This window comes from Arachis hypogaea, chromosome 18, assembly GCF_003086295.3.
Source record: "Arachis hypogaea cultivar Tifrunner chromosome 18, arahy.Tifrunner.gnm2.J5K5, whole genome shotgun sequence".
NCBI classification, from domain to species: Eukaryota; Viridiplantae; Streptophyta; class Magnoliopsida; order Fabales; family Fabaceae; genus Arachis; species Arachis hypogaea.
The window spans coordinates 75,156,849-75,173,602 of NC_092053.1; the positions used below are offsets into that span (position 1 = coordinate 75,156,849).

At 38.7% G+C, this 16,754-nt stretch overlaps 1 non-coding gene across 1 annotated transcript; it reads right to left on the minus strand.

Moving 5' to 3' along the window:
- Nucleotides 1-1,982: 1,982 nt before the first annotated feature.
- On the minus strand, nt 1,983-2,086 carry LOC112774108 (small nucleolar RNA R71). The gene has a single exon (XR_003188613.1). It is a non-coding gene; the product is annotated as a small nucleolar RNA R71 (small nucleolar RNA).
- Between the last annotated feature and the right edge of the window lie 14,668 nt (nt 2,087-16,754).

Sequence of the window (16,754 nt, forward strand, 5' to 3'; positions counted from 1 at the left end):
TTGATTATCACTAAGTTGGCTCAATGAATGTTACAGAATTTGGATCAACAACCTCATCAAGATTATGGATCATAAACCCAAGGCAAAAGGAAAGCAGGGAGAGGCCTCAAAGCCCAAGAAACTCAACAGAAGCTCAATATAGAAAGTGTATAAATAGGGTAGAATTTAAGTTAGAAAGGACTTTTACCTTCACTTTTAGCTAGTTTTCATATCTTTGTAATTGAATTCAGAGCTATGACTCACTAAACCCCTTCATTGGGTTAGGGAGCTCTATTGTAATTCAATGAATCAATAATAGTTTATCTTCTTCTTCAATCTTTTCTCTTAAATTTTGTTAGAAAGCTTCTCGTTCTAATTCCATTGGGTAGTTGTCTTGGGAAAGAAACTACCCATAATTGGAATCCTTCGGAACCTTGGGAAAGGAATGGAGGATTCATGCTAGAGAAGCTTTCTCACAGTGAATTGAATTGGGGTTTGGATGGATATTGTGACATGTAATCCTACCAAATTGTGGTTCATGAAACTGTGTGGTATAATCAGTGAATGAGCATCATCTTTTCTTATGAACATTTAAACCAAGGGATTGGGAATTTGTTTGTTTTTAGAGAGAATTGGTGAGCCAAGGGATTGGGATCCAATCATATAAGATTGCCAAGAAAAATTTAATGAACGCATTGGTTGAAGAAGAGATATTCATGCTTTGATTCGGAGATCTCAATATCTCCTAACACCCAATGAATTCCCCATTTCTGATTTCCTATTTCTCTTTACATTCCGCAACTCAATTCTTGCAATCACCCCCATTCCCTTTTACTTTCAGCAAATTTACATTCTGCTGTTTAATTCACGCAATTTAAGATTCCGCCATTTCAATTCCTTGTCATTTACGTTTCCCGCCAATTTTACATTCCGCAAATTCTCATCTAAATCTTGATTCCGCTCAACTAGAACACACTTCTAATCCGAATTGCTCACTCAACCAATCCTTGTGGGATTCGACCTCACTCTATTGTGAGTTTTTACTTGACGACGATAACCGGTGCACTTGCCGAAAGGAATTTTGCCGATCGTGCAATTTCCTAAATCGTAGCATAACAAGTTTATGCGCATCAAGTTTATGGCGCCGTTGCCGGGGATTGGTTTTCGATTGACAATTCTCCAATTGGAAGTTAACTAGATTGAGCATTTTTTTTTTGTTTTGATTAATTCAGTACAAGTTACTTGTTGAATTTTAATTTCTGCACTTTGTTACATGCTTTCTTTCTTTATGCCTTTAAATTCAAGCAACTAACTCACTGACTCACTAACTGTTTGAATTAATTCCTCAATTGCTCTAACCATACTCTTCCATTAACCAAGAGTATTTCACTTGTTTGTTGCCTGTGCTGTGTTCTTGTATGACAGGTAGGAGAGGAGAGACATCAACTCCTCCATTTACTGAACCAGAGAGGACCCTTCATAGACTTAGAAGGGAAGCAAGAGGGAAGAGAGTACTGGGAGAAGAAGAATCTGAAGGAGAATCTGAGGACAATTTTGAGGAAGCTCTAGATCTCAACATGGATAGAGAAGTTCACAACCATGAGAGGGCTGATGGAAACAATGCCATTCCTGAGAGGAGGGTTCTTAGTTCATACATAAACCCAACCTCTGGGAATTGTGGTAGCAGCATTCAGAAGCCACCCATTCAGGCCAACAATTTTGAGCTCAAACCACAGCTCATATCACTTGTGAAGAATCATTGTTCATTTGGTGGGAGTGCTAACGAAGATCCCAACCAACATCTCACAAAATTCCTGAGAATTTGTGACACTGTGAAGTCCAATGGAGTCCAGGAAGATGCCTATAAACTGCTTTTGTTCCCATTTTCACTTAGGGACAAAGCAGCTAAGTGGCTGGAATCATTCCCAAGGGGGAGTCTAACAACATGGGATGAGGTGGAAAGCAAGTTTCTGGCACGTTTCTACCCTCCACAAAAGGTCAATAGGCTTCGATCTGAGGTTCAGACTTTTAGACAACAAGATGGTGAAACTCTCTACGAGGCATGGGAGAGATTCAAGGATTTGACAAGGAAATGCCCACCAGACATGTTCCATGATTGGGTGCAATTGCATATTTTCTATGATGGACTCTCTTATGAATCAAGGAAGGCTGTGGACCATTCATCAGGAGGTTCATTGAACAGGAAAAAGACTGTGGAAGAGGCCATTGAAGTGATTGAGACAGTGGCTGAGAATGAGTACTACTATGCATCAGAAAGGCACAACACTAAGGGAGTCATGGAGCTGAACCATGTTGATACAATTCTAGCCCAAAACAAGGTGTTTGCCAAGCAACTAGCAGAGCTTACCAGGCAATTAGAAACAAAGCAAGTGGCTGCAATACACACACAAGATCAAGAGGAAGTAAGCATTGAAGGAGGTGATTGGGAAGAGGCCAACTATGTGGGAAACCAACAAAGGCAATCATATGATCCACATTCCAACACTTACAACCCAGGCTGGAAAAACCACCCAAACTTTGGGTGGGGAAACCAACAAACCCAACCACAAAACCACAAACCTTACAACCACAACCAACATAACAATTCCACATACCAAAATTCCAACCAAAGATCATACCAAGCCACACAAAACACTTACTCACAACCACCATATCATGGCCAAAATAATCAACCTACCCAACCTAATCCGAACCAACAATTTCAAGATCAATTAAACCGGATAGAAGAAATGATGGCAACCATGAGTCAAGACATAACCGAATTGAAAAGCTTCAGGGATGATGTGAGAGCTACCTTAAGGAACCATGGTGAAAAACTCAAGAGGATGGAGTCTCAAGTAGGAGAGCTATCTCAACAGACCCCGAAATCAACTACAGTGTTCCCTAGTGACACAGAAAAGAATCCAAAAGGGGAACAAAAGAGAGTGAGATGGGAAGAATGCAAGGCCATCACCATATTAAAGGAAGGTGTGGAGGAAGCTAAGCAGGAAGGTGAAATTGAGCAAGCCAAGGAACTGCAAAAAGGCATGCTGGAAATATACCAACCAAAAGCACCATTTCCTCAGAGGTTAGGAGGAGATGAAAAAGGGAAAACCTATTCAAGGTTTTTAGAGACATTTAACTCTCTCCATGTCAATATTCCCTTTCTTGAGATTCTCATTCAAATGCCTACACACATCAAGTATTTAAAGGAATTGTTAAGCAAGAAAAGAGTTTTGAAGGGAGGACAAACGGTAACAATGAACAAAGAATGCAGTGCTCTCATCAAAAAGGACACAGTCTCTAAGAAAACAGACCCAGGAAGTTTTCATATTCCTTGCATCATAGGAGAAACAAAAATTGACAGAGGATTCTGTGATCTAGGAGCTAGCATAAATGTGATGCCTCTAACTCTTATGAAGAGGCTACAACTGAATGAGGTGAGATCCACTGATGTAATCATACAACTGGCTGACAAAACTCAGAAGCAAGCTGAAGGGGTAGTTGAGAATGTGCTGGTGAAAGTGGGAAATTATTTTTTCCCTACAGACTTTGTCATTTTGGACATGGAGGAAAGCTACCTACACCCCATCATTCTGGGGAGGCCATTTCTAGCCACTGCTAGAGCACTCATAGATGTAGAACAAGGAGAGCTAATTCTGAGAATACATGATGAACAGCTCATTTTCAAAGTTTTCAAACCTGCATCTGAGCCTGAACCAGAACCTGAAAAGCCTAAGGATGATAGTAGCCATCTGTGTTTGGAGGAAAGTAATCCAGCAGCTGAAACTCTAAAACAGTCCTTGGAAGGCAAACAAGAGTTGCAAGAGTTAAAGCCACAAGAATCAGTGGAAACAGATCAGAAGGATCCTCCTGACATAAGGGACAATGAAGAAAGCTTCAAGAAAAAGGGAAGAATTGTCAAGAAATTGCCAAGAGGGTGGAGAAACAAGAAAATTCCCACTGAAGGTTTCTCTCCGGGAGATAAAGTGATATCAAGTCATTATCCGCCAATCCCACCTGGCCTCAAAACAATTCCTTCCCAGCGCCCTCAAGTATTCACAATCAGGAAAGTTCTTTCTATGGAACATTTAGAGGTCATGAAGGAATCAAGTGGGGACGTTTGCATAGTGAGAGGAGAAGACGTCAAGCACTACAATCCACCCTAACAAGGGACAACCGTCAAGCTAGTGACGTTAAAGAAGCGCTTCATGGGAGGCAACCCATGTTTTTAGTATCCTTAATCTTTAGTGCTTTGCTTTACATCTAATAAAGCATGGTTTCTTATGCATGAACTTGAATCCTCAGGACAACTATTGATAAAGTGCACTAAACTTTGCATGTAAATTACAATTGGTCTCTAAGTTTGGTGTGCCTGAAGGCACTCCCAAATCTTACTCAAATTGGATTCCATCTTTCATTCAAGGTGCACGACCAAACATTAAGTTTGGTGTTCCTCTGAACACAGTTTATGAAAAGCAAGAAGTTCCTCTGGATTTCAAAATTCATGACAAGTATACCATTCGCATGTTTAAATACTTTGGTTTCAATTACTTAGGGTAGTAACTTTGTTTAGAATCAAAGAGCCAAGGTGACTATGATTTATTAGAATTAAGCACATTCATTAAGGACAACCAATATGGATTTCATGTCATCAGGAGACTTGACCAAACACTAAGTTTGGTGTCCAAATAATAAGTGTGCATACATGTAGAAGTCACGGCTATAAGCTCATAAAAACAATTATTGATTTACATGTGCAAGTACTATTCATAATTCACATGGACCGAAAAATGATAGCAAACTTGTTTGTTTGTGCAGGTACAAAAGAAAAGACAAAAATGGAGGAAAAAGACAAAGGGAGGTACGATGCTTGGTCAAAAAGAAAATTCACAAGTCTTTGAAACTAACACATGGGAAAAGGAAGTTCTGCAAGAAAAGATAGCTACATGTACAACCTAATGCACCCAGAATACTTCCAAGAAAATGAAAAGCAATTTGTCCTTCTCCCTAATTCATATATTTACCATCAAGCCATCCTGCACAAATCACCCTAGCCGTCCATTTTGAACCTACGGGTACTATAAAGAACCACTTGGGGAACAAGTTCAACACCACCAAATCTCCTTCATGCACATTTCCTTCATCATAGCATAAACTATCTCTTGCCGAAAACAACCTCCCCACACTTCCAACAACACTTCTTGTTTCACCTTGTCAACTTTAGCTTGTCACTTACCAAAACTAAAGAACCAATGGCAGCTTCATCTAGCCACAAAAGGAGAAAAGACAAGCAGCCAATGGAGGAAAACAGGGAATTCGATGCATGGAGATACAGATCAGTTTTCCATGAGATTCAAGCCGAATGGATGAGACCTAAAACGATACTAGCTGAGGTTCCCTTTGACCTTGAAAAGGATGAGTTCCCAGGTGTTTGGGAAAAGATCAAAAAGAGGAAGTGGGAGCTCCTGACTAAGCCAATCACTAAAATCAACATCAACTTGGTGAAAGAGTTTTATGCAAATGCAGTAAGGGAGGATCCAACCAAGAAACCCACATACAAAAGCTATGTGAGAGGGGTGGAAGTTGACTTCAGTCCCAAAGCAATCATGAAAACCCTTGGCCTGAAAAACATACATTTCAGCCAAGCAAGTTATGAAGAAAGGATGATAGGAGAACCTGACTATGCAACTATTGCTGAAGACCTTTGTGCCATCAGAGCTGAATGGGTGAGAAAAACAAGAGGGGCTCCAAGAGTCTTGAGAAGGGGAGACCTAACACCTGAAGCTAAAGGGTGGTATGCAATAGTTAGGAGATCCATCCTACCCACTGCAAACTCTTCAGAAATAGTCCCTAAAAGAGCCATCTTGCTACATTGCATTATGGTGGGAGGGGAGATCAAAGTTCATAAACTCATTGCTGAACAGATACAAGAGTTTAGTGAGAAAAGTGACCCTGAATCCTGGCTCCACTTCCCTAGCACTATCATTAGACTATGCATCGATGCCCAAGTACCACTTGAGGATGAAAGACCTAATTGGCTATATCCTGGATTGGCCATAACTGCGTACAGAATGACTCTTGGCCCAATTCCTCCAAGACATACAAGAAGGAGAAATGAAGAAGGGCAACAAGTGGAAGCCGAGCAAGAAGCAGAACAAGAAAGACAGGAAGGAGAAGACAGAGAAGAAGAGCAAGAAGAGCAAGCAATTCCAGAAAGAAGACAACGAATTCCCAGAGACCCCATGGATATGAGCAGAATGCAGGAAATCATGGAAGGAATGTCTCAACAATACATGAGGTCTCAGGAGAGACAAGAGGACTTTCACCTAAAAATGATGGATATGCAAAGGAACTTTGAATCAAGATTCTTCGATCTGCAAAGGGAACAGAATTTACACTTACAGGAATCCTTCAGCCACATATGCCAACACCAAGATGCCAATGTCTTGGCAATCAAGGAAGCCACCACTTTACAGAATGCAAGATACTCAGTCCAAGCTGATTACAACATCAGTTCGCAAATCAAGCTTAACTACATAGGGGAACATCTACACAAGATGGACCCAGCATTCCCAGCTTTTGATGAGTATTTCAAAGGGAGGAAAGAAGGAGAAATAAACAAGGCAATGATCCTTGAAAAAGGAGTGGAAGAAACCATGAAAAAGGCTGGATTCTGGAAAAAGCTTATAAGAAAGGACAAAGGAAGCACAAGTAGTCAAAAAGAGGCAGGAAGCAAGAAGAAGCAGGATCCCAAGAATTAAGAAGAACCAAGCAATAAATAAGAGGTGGTCTCATTCCTTAATAATCAAATGATCATTGGTGGATTGTCTTTATGAGCTTTCTTTCATTATGAGTCATTTAAGTTTTAATGTGAAGTCTCTAGTATGTGTGTCTGTTTATTGCTTTGAATAAAGTGAATGCCTAGATGTTTGGATATAACTTCACCTTCTTAAACAAATGCTTGCCATGCTTGTTCTGTTTCCAAAAATAAAAGAAAAGTTTGAACAAAAGTAACTTGGCTAAATTAGTGACAAATTAAGTAGAATTAAGTGGTGGTATGCATGCTTGATTGTTTAGTCAGATCACTGGAATTAGAGTGTAGAATTATCAATTTTTTTTTATGTAGAAATTGAAAACTGTCTATGGATCTTGATGAATAAATGTCTTTGGCCATGAAAAAGAAAGAAAAAGAAGAAGAAAAAGCCACTGAAAAAGGCAACCAAAAAGCAAAAAAAAAAAAAAAATTGAGAAAATAAGCTAGGCACCAATGGTTTGAACTTCTGAGACAAATGCCTGTGGTGTTTATGTATTAAGGATATGCTTGGATGAATAGGTTCTGAGGAGTGTTTCAACACTCGGTAACTTGGGTTAACTAACCCGGGATTATCAACCAAAAGTCCATTATCAAGAGCAACCTAAATACAAAACATTTAGTCACACAAAGAGGTGCTGGGCACCAATGTCTCAAGAAGAAATGTGAACTAAAATGCCTAAAGTGGATATGTGTAGTGCACTGATAAGAAAAAGAAAATGCCAAAGGCTTGTGCAACACATGACACTAAGCAAACAGGGAGCAAAGGAGCTCTAAGAAAAAGAAAAGAAAAACAAAGAAGAGAAAAGTGCCAAAGACATAAGAATAACAAGAGGCCATAGCAGTGTTTGATGGATGCAATGAAAAAGTGATAATCCTACCTGATAAGTATGAAAAAGTGATGCTGCAACTTTCTGCATAAAACCCTTCTGATGAACTTCAAATGCTTGCTAATATAGCCAATGTAATTGCTTTCTGTTTCATACTTTCTTCTCAAATAACTCAGGACTTGCTTAGGGACAAGCAAGTATTAAGTTTGGTGTTGTGATGCCAAGGCATCATAGGCTAGTTTCACTAGCATTTCTCTGTTAGTTTTAGTTGTTTTATGCATTTTCTTGAGCTTAAAGTAACCAAAAAGGGTTAAATGAAGAACAAAGCAATGAACCATCCAAACAATATGATTTTGATGCAAATTCCATGAGTTTTAGTTATATTACTTGAATGCTATGAATGGAAGATTTCTCATGAAATTTTGCAAGACTTTGATGCAATTGTTTGGATGATTTCAGGGAAGAAGAGGCTAAGCAAGGAAGCAACAAAATCAATAAAGGAAGCTTGAATATCACATGTGGAGTTTAAGTTCCAGTTTAAGCCTAAAATGGAGCTTAAACGCCAAAACCATGAAGGATGAGAAATGCTTGAATTGAAGTTTAACCTCCAGTTTGACCTCAAACTGGAGGTTAAACGCCAGAATGGAAAGTCTCACCAAAGAAGCATTCCACGTTTAACCTCCAGTTTGACCTCAAACTGGAAGTTAAACGCCAGAATGAGAATGCCACTCAGCAAGGAGTTCCACGTTTAACCTCCAGTTTAACCTTAAACTGGAGGTTAAACGCCAGAAAGGGGAAGTGCACCAGGGAGCCATTTCCACGTTTAAGCTCCAGTTTGACCTCAAACTGGAGCTTAAACGTGTTCGACAGCTTTTCTCCTCCAGGGTTGCTCTCTCCATTTCCACGTTTAACCTCCAGTTTGACCTCAAATTGGAGGTTAAACGTGTTCGACACCTCCAGGGCTACCATTCTAAGCTTCCACGTTTAACCTCCAGTTTGACCTCAAACTGGAGGTTAAACGTGTTCGACACCTCCAGGGCCACCATTCTAAGCTTCCACGTTTAACCTCCAGTTTGACCTCAAACTGGAGGTTAAACGTGTTCGACCTCCAGGGCTGCCCTTCCTATCTCCACGTTTAAGCTTCAGTTTAACCTTAAACTGAAGCTTAAACGTGTTCGACTACATGACTCTCCAGGGCTGCCTTCTTCCATTTCCACGTTTAAGCTTCAGTTTAACCTTAAACTGAAGCTTAAACATGCTTCTACAAAAGGCCTCACTGGAAGTGTCTGGCGTTTAAGCTGCAGTTTAAGCTTAAACTGCAACTTAAACGCCACTCTTGGAAAAGGTTTCTGGGCCAAAAATATTGCGGTTTAAGTTAGTCTTTGAGCACAAACATTAACTTAAACTTACTCTGGTATGAAACCCAATTGAATATCATGGTTTATGGGATTGGGCCTGAAGGATTGATGAGTTTGAAACCGCAATTTATTGAGTCATGTGTCATTATTTGATTATCACTAAGTTGGCTCAATGAATGTTACAGAATTTGGATCAACAACCTCATCAAGATTATGGATCATAAACCCAAGGCAAAAGGAAAGCAGGGAGAGGCCTCAAAGCCCAAGAAACTCAACAGAAGCTCAATATAGAAAGTGTATAAATAGGGTAGAATTTAAGTTAGAAAGGACTTTTACCTTCACTTTTAGCTAGTTTTCATATCTTTGTAATTGAATTCAGAGCTATGACTCACTAAACCCCTTCATTGGGTTAGGGAGCTCTATTGTAATTCAATGAATCAATAATAGTTTATCTTCTTCTTCAATCTTTTCTCTTAAATTTTGTTAGAAAGCTTCTCGTTCTAATTCCATTGGGTAGTTGTCTTGGGAAAGAAACTACCCATAATTGGAATCCTTCGGAACCTTGGGAAAGGAATGGAGGATTCATGCTAGAGAAGCTTTCTCACAGTGAATTGAATTGGGGTTTGGATGGATATTGTAACATGTAATCCTACCAAATTGTGGTTCATGAAACTGTGTGGTATAATCAGTGAATGAGCATCATCTCTTCTTATGAACATTTAAACCAAGGGATTGGGAATTTGTTTGTTTTTAGAGAGAATTGGTGAGCCAAGGGATTGGGATCCAATCATATAAGATTGCCAAGCAAAATTTAATGAACGCATTGGTTGAAGAAGAGATATTCATGCTTTGATTCGGAGATCTCAATATCTCCTAACACCCAATGAATTCCCCATTTCTGATTTCCTATTTCTCTTTACATTCCGCAACTCAATTCTTGCAATCACCCCCATTCCCTTTTACTTTCAGCAAATTTACATTCTGCTCTTTACATTCCGCAAATTCTCATCTAAATCTTGATTCCGCTCAACTAGAACACACTTCTAATCCGAATTGCTCACTCAACCAATCCTTGTGGGATTCAACCTCACTCTATTGTGAGTTTTTACTTGACGACGATAACCGGTGCACTTGCCGGAAGGAATTTTGCCGATCGTGCAATTTCCTAAATCGTAGCATAACAAGTTTATGCGCATCACTAGGCGTAGTGACAGACGCAAAAGGATCAATGGATCCTATTCCAACATGAGTGAGAACCGATAGATGACTAGCCGTGCAGTGACAGCGCATTTGGACCATTTTCACTGAGAGGACGGATGATAGCCATTGACAACGGTGATCCACCAACATACAGCTTGCCACAGAAGGAGCCTTGCGTGCGTGAAGAAGAAGACAGTAGGAAAGCAGAGATTCAGAAGACAGAGCATCTCCAAAACCTCAACCTGTTCTCCATTACTGCATAACAAGTATTTATTTCATGTTCTTTTACCTTTTACAATTAAAACTAAGAATCATTACTGATATCCTGACTAAGAATTACAAGATAACCATAGCTTGCTTCAAGCCAACAATCTCTGTGGGATCGACCCCTTACACACGTAAGGTATTACTTGGACCACCCAGTGCACTTGCTGGTTAGTTGTGCGGAATTGCAAAAGTGTGATTGTGATTTCGTGCACCAATAGGCTTTACAAAATGAAAATGAAATTGTAAATAAATTACAAGTAAATGAAATTCCTGTTCTAACTATGTCTTGTGCCTTTGAGTGATGTCAATGGGCTATGCTTGCTTTGGAGCTTCAATGGGCTTTGAATCAGATTAATTGAGCCAAAATTCCATTTCCAGGAGAGCGTAGCGTTCATTAAAGGAGCAGAACGCTTTTAGACCCACACGTATGCGTCCTCTACGCGTGCGCGTCCTTTTTACATTTTCGCCCTTCCACGCGTACGCGTCCTTCACGCTTATGCATGCTTTGGCAATCTGACACATCGACGCGTGCGCGTCATGTACGCGTGCGCGTCCCTTGTAGCGTTCTCCAAAAGAGCGTAGCGTTCTTCAATTGAGCACTCCACCACGCGTACGAGTCATGTACGCGTACGCATGGACTGCACAATGCCAATTCCACGTTGTTACTCCATCCACGCTTGCGCGTGCTTCTTCAGGTATTCTCCATCGACGCGTGCGCGTCGTGTACACGTGCGCGTCGTGTACACGTGCGCGTCGTGTACACGTGCGCGTCTATTGCGAAGACTTCAACTCTAGATTTGAACGTGCTCGAAAATGCTCACTTAATGAACGTAGAGTTCTCTTTGAAAATGAGCGCCAAACACTTCCACGCGTATGCATCATGCACGCGTACGCGTGGGTCTTCAATACTTGCTGCTCGACGCGTAAGCGTCTTGTACGCGTGCGCGTCGTGGCATTCTGGCGCCAAGAGTGCTCCTTGTTTAAATCATGGGCCACGCTTTTAAAAGTGTGGCCTAAGGCTCCAAAGCGTGCTCAAATTCCAAAATGTGTGCAAAATTCTTCTTTTGAGCTTATTTTGTGTTTTCTACTTCTTTTCCTTCATTTTTTCACCTATCATCAACCAAACAGATACATCAAAGCCTTGGCATTATCATCAAATCTTGCATCATTCATATTATCAACTAAATCTAGCAATAAATCTAATGAAAATGCATAAAATTACCAATGTTTGATTGAATCAAGTCAAGCATGAAATTCTCACTCAAACACTTACTTATTGCCTAAAAATACATGAAAACCAAGTACAAACTAATGAAAAATTCTTGTGAAACTAGCCTAAGATGACTTGTTATCAATAACCACAACTATGATATTTATGATGGATTAAGTCACGTGAGCATAATTGTTATTAATCCACAAATCCTAGCTAACTTACTAATTACCTTAGTAAAAAGCTAGTGTTAGTGGAAACAATAACAACTAACAACCCAACAATTATCACTAAATGTCAGACATTGTGACTCTAGTATTCCATAAATTCATTTCCCCAAGTCAAGGAGTGAGAATTTACTCTATAATCAAAATTGGCATTTCATCAAACACATGGTAGGCATATTCACAAAACATGACAAAATTGCAAAACTACTTGAAACTATGAACAATAAATGATCAAGATCAACAATGGCAACTCAACAACCATATAAAAACTAAAAATCATCAAGTTCGTTCATCAACTAGAATTCAAAATTGGATAAAGCATATATGGATTGACAAAGGAAATTAAAATGGGAGAAAGTGTAGAACAAGTAGTGTAATAAAAGAGAAAATTAAAAAAATACTTACAATGGAAATTGCTAAAATCCAAGATTAAAAATGGAAAATTGCAAACTTGTAGTATAAATCCTAACTAAATTCCAAGAAAATTGAGAGAAAACCTAACATAAAACTACCTAAAAACTATCCTAAAAATAATCTAAATGTGTTGTTTAGTGTATATGGTATGAGTGTGTGTTGCTAGCCCTCCTTATATGCTTTAAAACCCTTCAGAAATTGGCCTGAAAACCTCCCAAAACGCGAGCCACGTGACTTTTTAATGAAGTCACGCACAGATGGCTTAAGCACTCTCCTAGTCACAATTTGGCGCCAGATATCTGTAGATGAAACACAAAGGGACAAAATTTCACTCAAAACACTATCAAATTCAATGGCTTCTGCCACAGATAACCCTACGTCCACAAAGTTCTTCACTTGCAACTCCCTTATGCTCTTTGCCATTTCCACTTTCCAAGTCACAAGCAAGATTTCGCTTTAATAGGAATCCCACATAAGATCATTCGCAATGCAATGTAGTCATCCATCTTACTATGGTTTAGAGCAACTGCATATAAATGATGGTTAGAAAGCTTTGCTTGGTGAGATTTCAACACATTTAAAATAGTAAATCAATTCAAATCTTATCCAGAATAACTAAATAAGTAAGACCTTGATGAAATATGACTAAATAAATCTAATAATCTGCATGAACAACCTCTAAATGCAGCACGTTTATTAGAGAAGATTTGGTCAACATCTTTGTTAACTGTAAAATGGAGCAGAGCATAGCAATTGTTTTATATATTAACTGTAAGGTAATATTAATAAAACAAGAGAGAGTAGAGCAAAGAAGCAACAGCCACAAGGAGCAAGAGAGTAGAATAATATTATAGCTATTACCTCCAAGCCCCAATTGTTCAATTTATTCAAAAAAGATTAAATTGATCATAATAGGTGTAAAAGCCCTAACAGAGTAGATGAAATTGATCAGAATTGGGATTAGGGAAGAGTACCTACTTGAGAAATTGAAGAAGACGACCGCGACAGAGTTGAGATACCAGAAGACGAAGGCAATGATGCTTCTGATGGGTTGAAATTGGATTCCAACACCAAAAATTCACCGGCAAGTGTACCGGGTCGCATCAAGTAGTAAAACTCACTTAGAGTGAGGTCGATCCCACAGGGATTGATAGATCAAGCAACTTTAGTGGGTGATTAGTTTAGTCAAGCTAACATTGAAGTGAAATTGGATGAAATGTAGCCAACAGAAAGTAAATTGACAAGAATTGTAAATGACAGAATGTAAATAGGCAGAAAACTTAAAGAGCAAGAAATGTAAATTGATAGAATCTTAAATGACAAGAAATATAAATTGCATCAAATGTAAAGGAGGTTGGGTGCTGGAAAGTTAAATGAAAGCAGTAAATCAGTAACTTAGAGCAATTGTAGGAAATGTAAATTTGCAGGAAATGTAAATCAAGCTCACAGCAAACATCAAATGTAGAATGCAGAGGAACAGGAAGATTTAAATTGCATGAAAGTAAATTGGAAGCAATGGGAATAGAAAGCAACGAGAACAGAAGATTAAAATCAATGCTCAATGTAAATTGAATTGTGAAATTTCAGAAAGGGAAACTTGCAGAAGAACTAAAACAGAATTTAAATTTAGCTTAATTGTGAAATCTAAAGGAGAAATTCAAGATCTCAGGGGATCAATGAGTCTAGAAAACAAGTCTAGATCTCAATTCCTTTCTTGATCCAACAGAGAACAATTTACAAAAGAGAAGAAGATAAAAGCAGTAAAGGAAACTCAGATTAAATTTTTAATTCATTAAGATTATGCAGAAGAAGAACAAAAAGATTTCAAATCAAGATTTGAAACAGAATTTCTTTAAATCTCAATCCAAAATTTAGAAACAGAAAGTAGAATTTCAGAAGTAAAAGCAAAGAGAAGAGAGCTCTCTATTCTACTTGCTCCCTATTGGAGCCAGCTTCCTCACTAAAATGAAAATGATGCCTTATATAAGCTTTACAAAGTGAAAATGAAAATGAAATTAAAAATAAATTAAATTTCAAAAATGAGAATCCTAATCTAACTGATCCATGTGCCTTTGAGTGATGTCAATTGGGCTTTGCTTGCTTTGGATTTCAATGAAATGGGGTGATTTTTATTTGGCCTTGAATAAAAAAATGGGTTTGAAGAATGATGGGTCCGGTTTCCTTTGGTTCAAGTTGGTTGGAGGCATGGGGCATGCTTATAGGGGAGCGCTCGGTTGAAAGAGAGAGCGCAGCACTCCCCGTTTGTTTGCCCTGCCAAATTGGTTGCGTTCCAAGCCTTGCCCGTGTAAGGGAGAGTAGCGCTCGGTTAAGTGAGAGAGTGCAGCGCTCCTTTGTTTTTAGTGGGACTCCACTTTCGAACCATGAGAGAAGCATACTTGGTGCAATTGTCTTGTGTAAGGGAGCGCTCAGTGAATAAGACCAACACAGCGCTCCAAGCTTTGGGTTGAGGCTCCCTTGTTCGAGCTTTGGTGGTTGCACTCTTGCCTTGTTTTTGTTTTGGTGAGAGCCCGATAAAGTTAACTAAATTAACTTAGCACTCTCTCTTTGAGCGCTGATGCCTTGCTTCTTTGGCTCCCTTGGTAGCGCTCGGTTAAAAGACTTAACGCAGCACCATGCCTTTGTATTGCATGCTTTCATTAAAAGTGCTAATGCATTAATCGTAGAAACTAATGCAAGCATGTAATGCATTATTAATTGCCAATTTGCATAATTAATTAAAGCTTCATGCATGCTTTCATTTTGGTCAATTAATAATCAAATGCATGCATATGTTTACTTTATGCATTAACGTAACTTGATTGGCATTAATAATGCATGCATTATATCACTTCGTAATGCATGAGTTGCCATTTCATAAATACATAAGCCAATGATGGCATTACTTAATATTACATGCATGCTTTAATTATTTCATTAGGCGTGGTATTCATGCATGTGCATATGTATCATGATGGCATTAATAATTAAATGCCACGGTTCCATGGTCATGGGCCACGCTTTTAAAAGCATGGCCTAAGGCTCCAAAGTGTGCCTCAACTCCAAAACGTGTCCAAAATTCCTCTTTTCTCCTTTTTAGTTTATTTTGTGCTTTTTTGCTTCTTTTTCCACTTATTTCTTACAAAATTTATAAAATCAAAAGATCAAGGAAATATACCATTTAAGCACAAAAGAATGCAATATTTAAGCACTAATTATCAATTTCTTGTATGAAAAAGCATAGAAAAATATGACATGATGACATGTCATCAGCTGCGAGCTAAAGACGACGACGATGGTGACGGCGCAGAAGACAATGCGACGATGACGGCACAGAAGACAACGCAATGGTGACGGTGCAGAACACAGCGATGATGGTGACGAGATCTCAAAGATGAAGGCGGCGGCGCTGATGAACGGGATTCTTGACGGTTTAGAATTCATAATAAATTCTCGTTGCAAGTATAGTTTCTAAACCAAACAATAATCCTTTCATACAAAAGATTGTTTGTCACAAGTAACAAACCCCTAAATTTATAAACCGAAGTATTGAACCTCGGGTCGTTCTCCCTAGGAATTACAATAGAGTGTCTTGTTATTGGTTATGAGGTATATTTTGGGGTTTTTGATAAGAGACATGAAATGTAAATGGCAATGAATTAAACTAATAGCTAAAAAGGCCTTGGCAAGGGTTGGTGGTCAAGGATCTCTATCCTAATCACTAACCACAACATGAGAATTGGCAAGGATCAATCCCATTAAGTCATCCTCTAACTAGGTAAAGAAAAGTCAAATGAGCTATATCAATCTAAGTCTATAAGTCCTAGTTCTCCACCAATTCAATTAGTGAGATCTAGAGTTAATGGCTCCCAACCGTCAATCACTTGGACATTAGTAACTCAAGAGTTCCTAAGTTACCTTCCCAAGCCAAGAGGAGAAAATTCTACTCTAATATCCAACCAAGTATTTTATCAAACACTTGGAAGGCATAAAAGGAAAGCATAGTAAAATTAAAAGGAAAGTAAATCTACACTACTTGATTGCAAGGAATTAAACAACAACAAATCAAATTAACAATAAAGGAACATGAATCATAAATTGCATTAAAAGAGAAATAGAAGAAACAAAAGTGCATCAACATAAAAGTAGAGAATTACATGAAATAAATGCAAAACTAGAGAGAGGAGAAGTAGAAGAAGAAGAATTACAAAAGAAAAAGTAAATCAAAGCATGAAGTTAACCTAGATCTAAGAATTCCTAATCTAGATCTAACCTACTCCAAATTCTAGAGAGAAGAGAGAGCTTCTCTCTCTAGAAACTAACTAAAGCATGATAAAAGTAAAATAAAAATTACTAACCAACTAGATGCCTCATCCCTCTTCAATCCTTGGGTCAAATAGCATCAGAAATGAGTTGGATTGGGCCCTAAATGCACCAGAAATCGCTGGCCACGAGTTG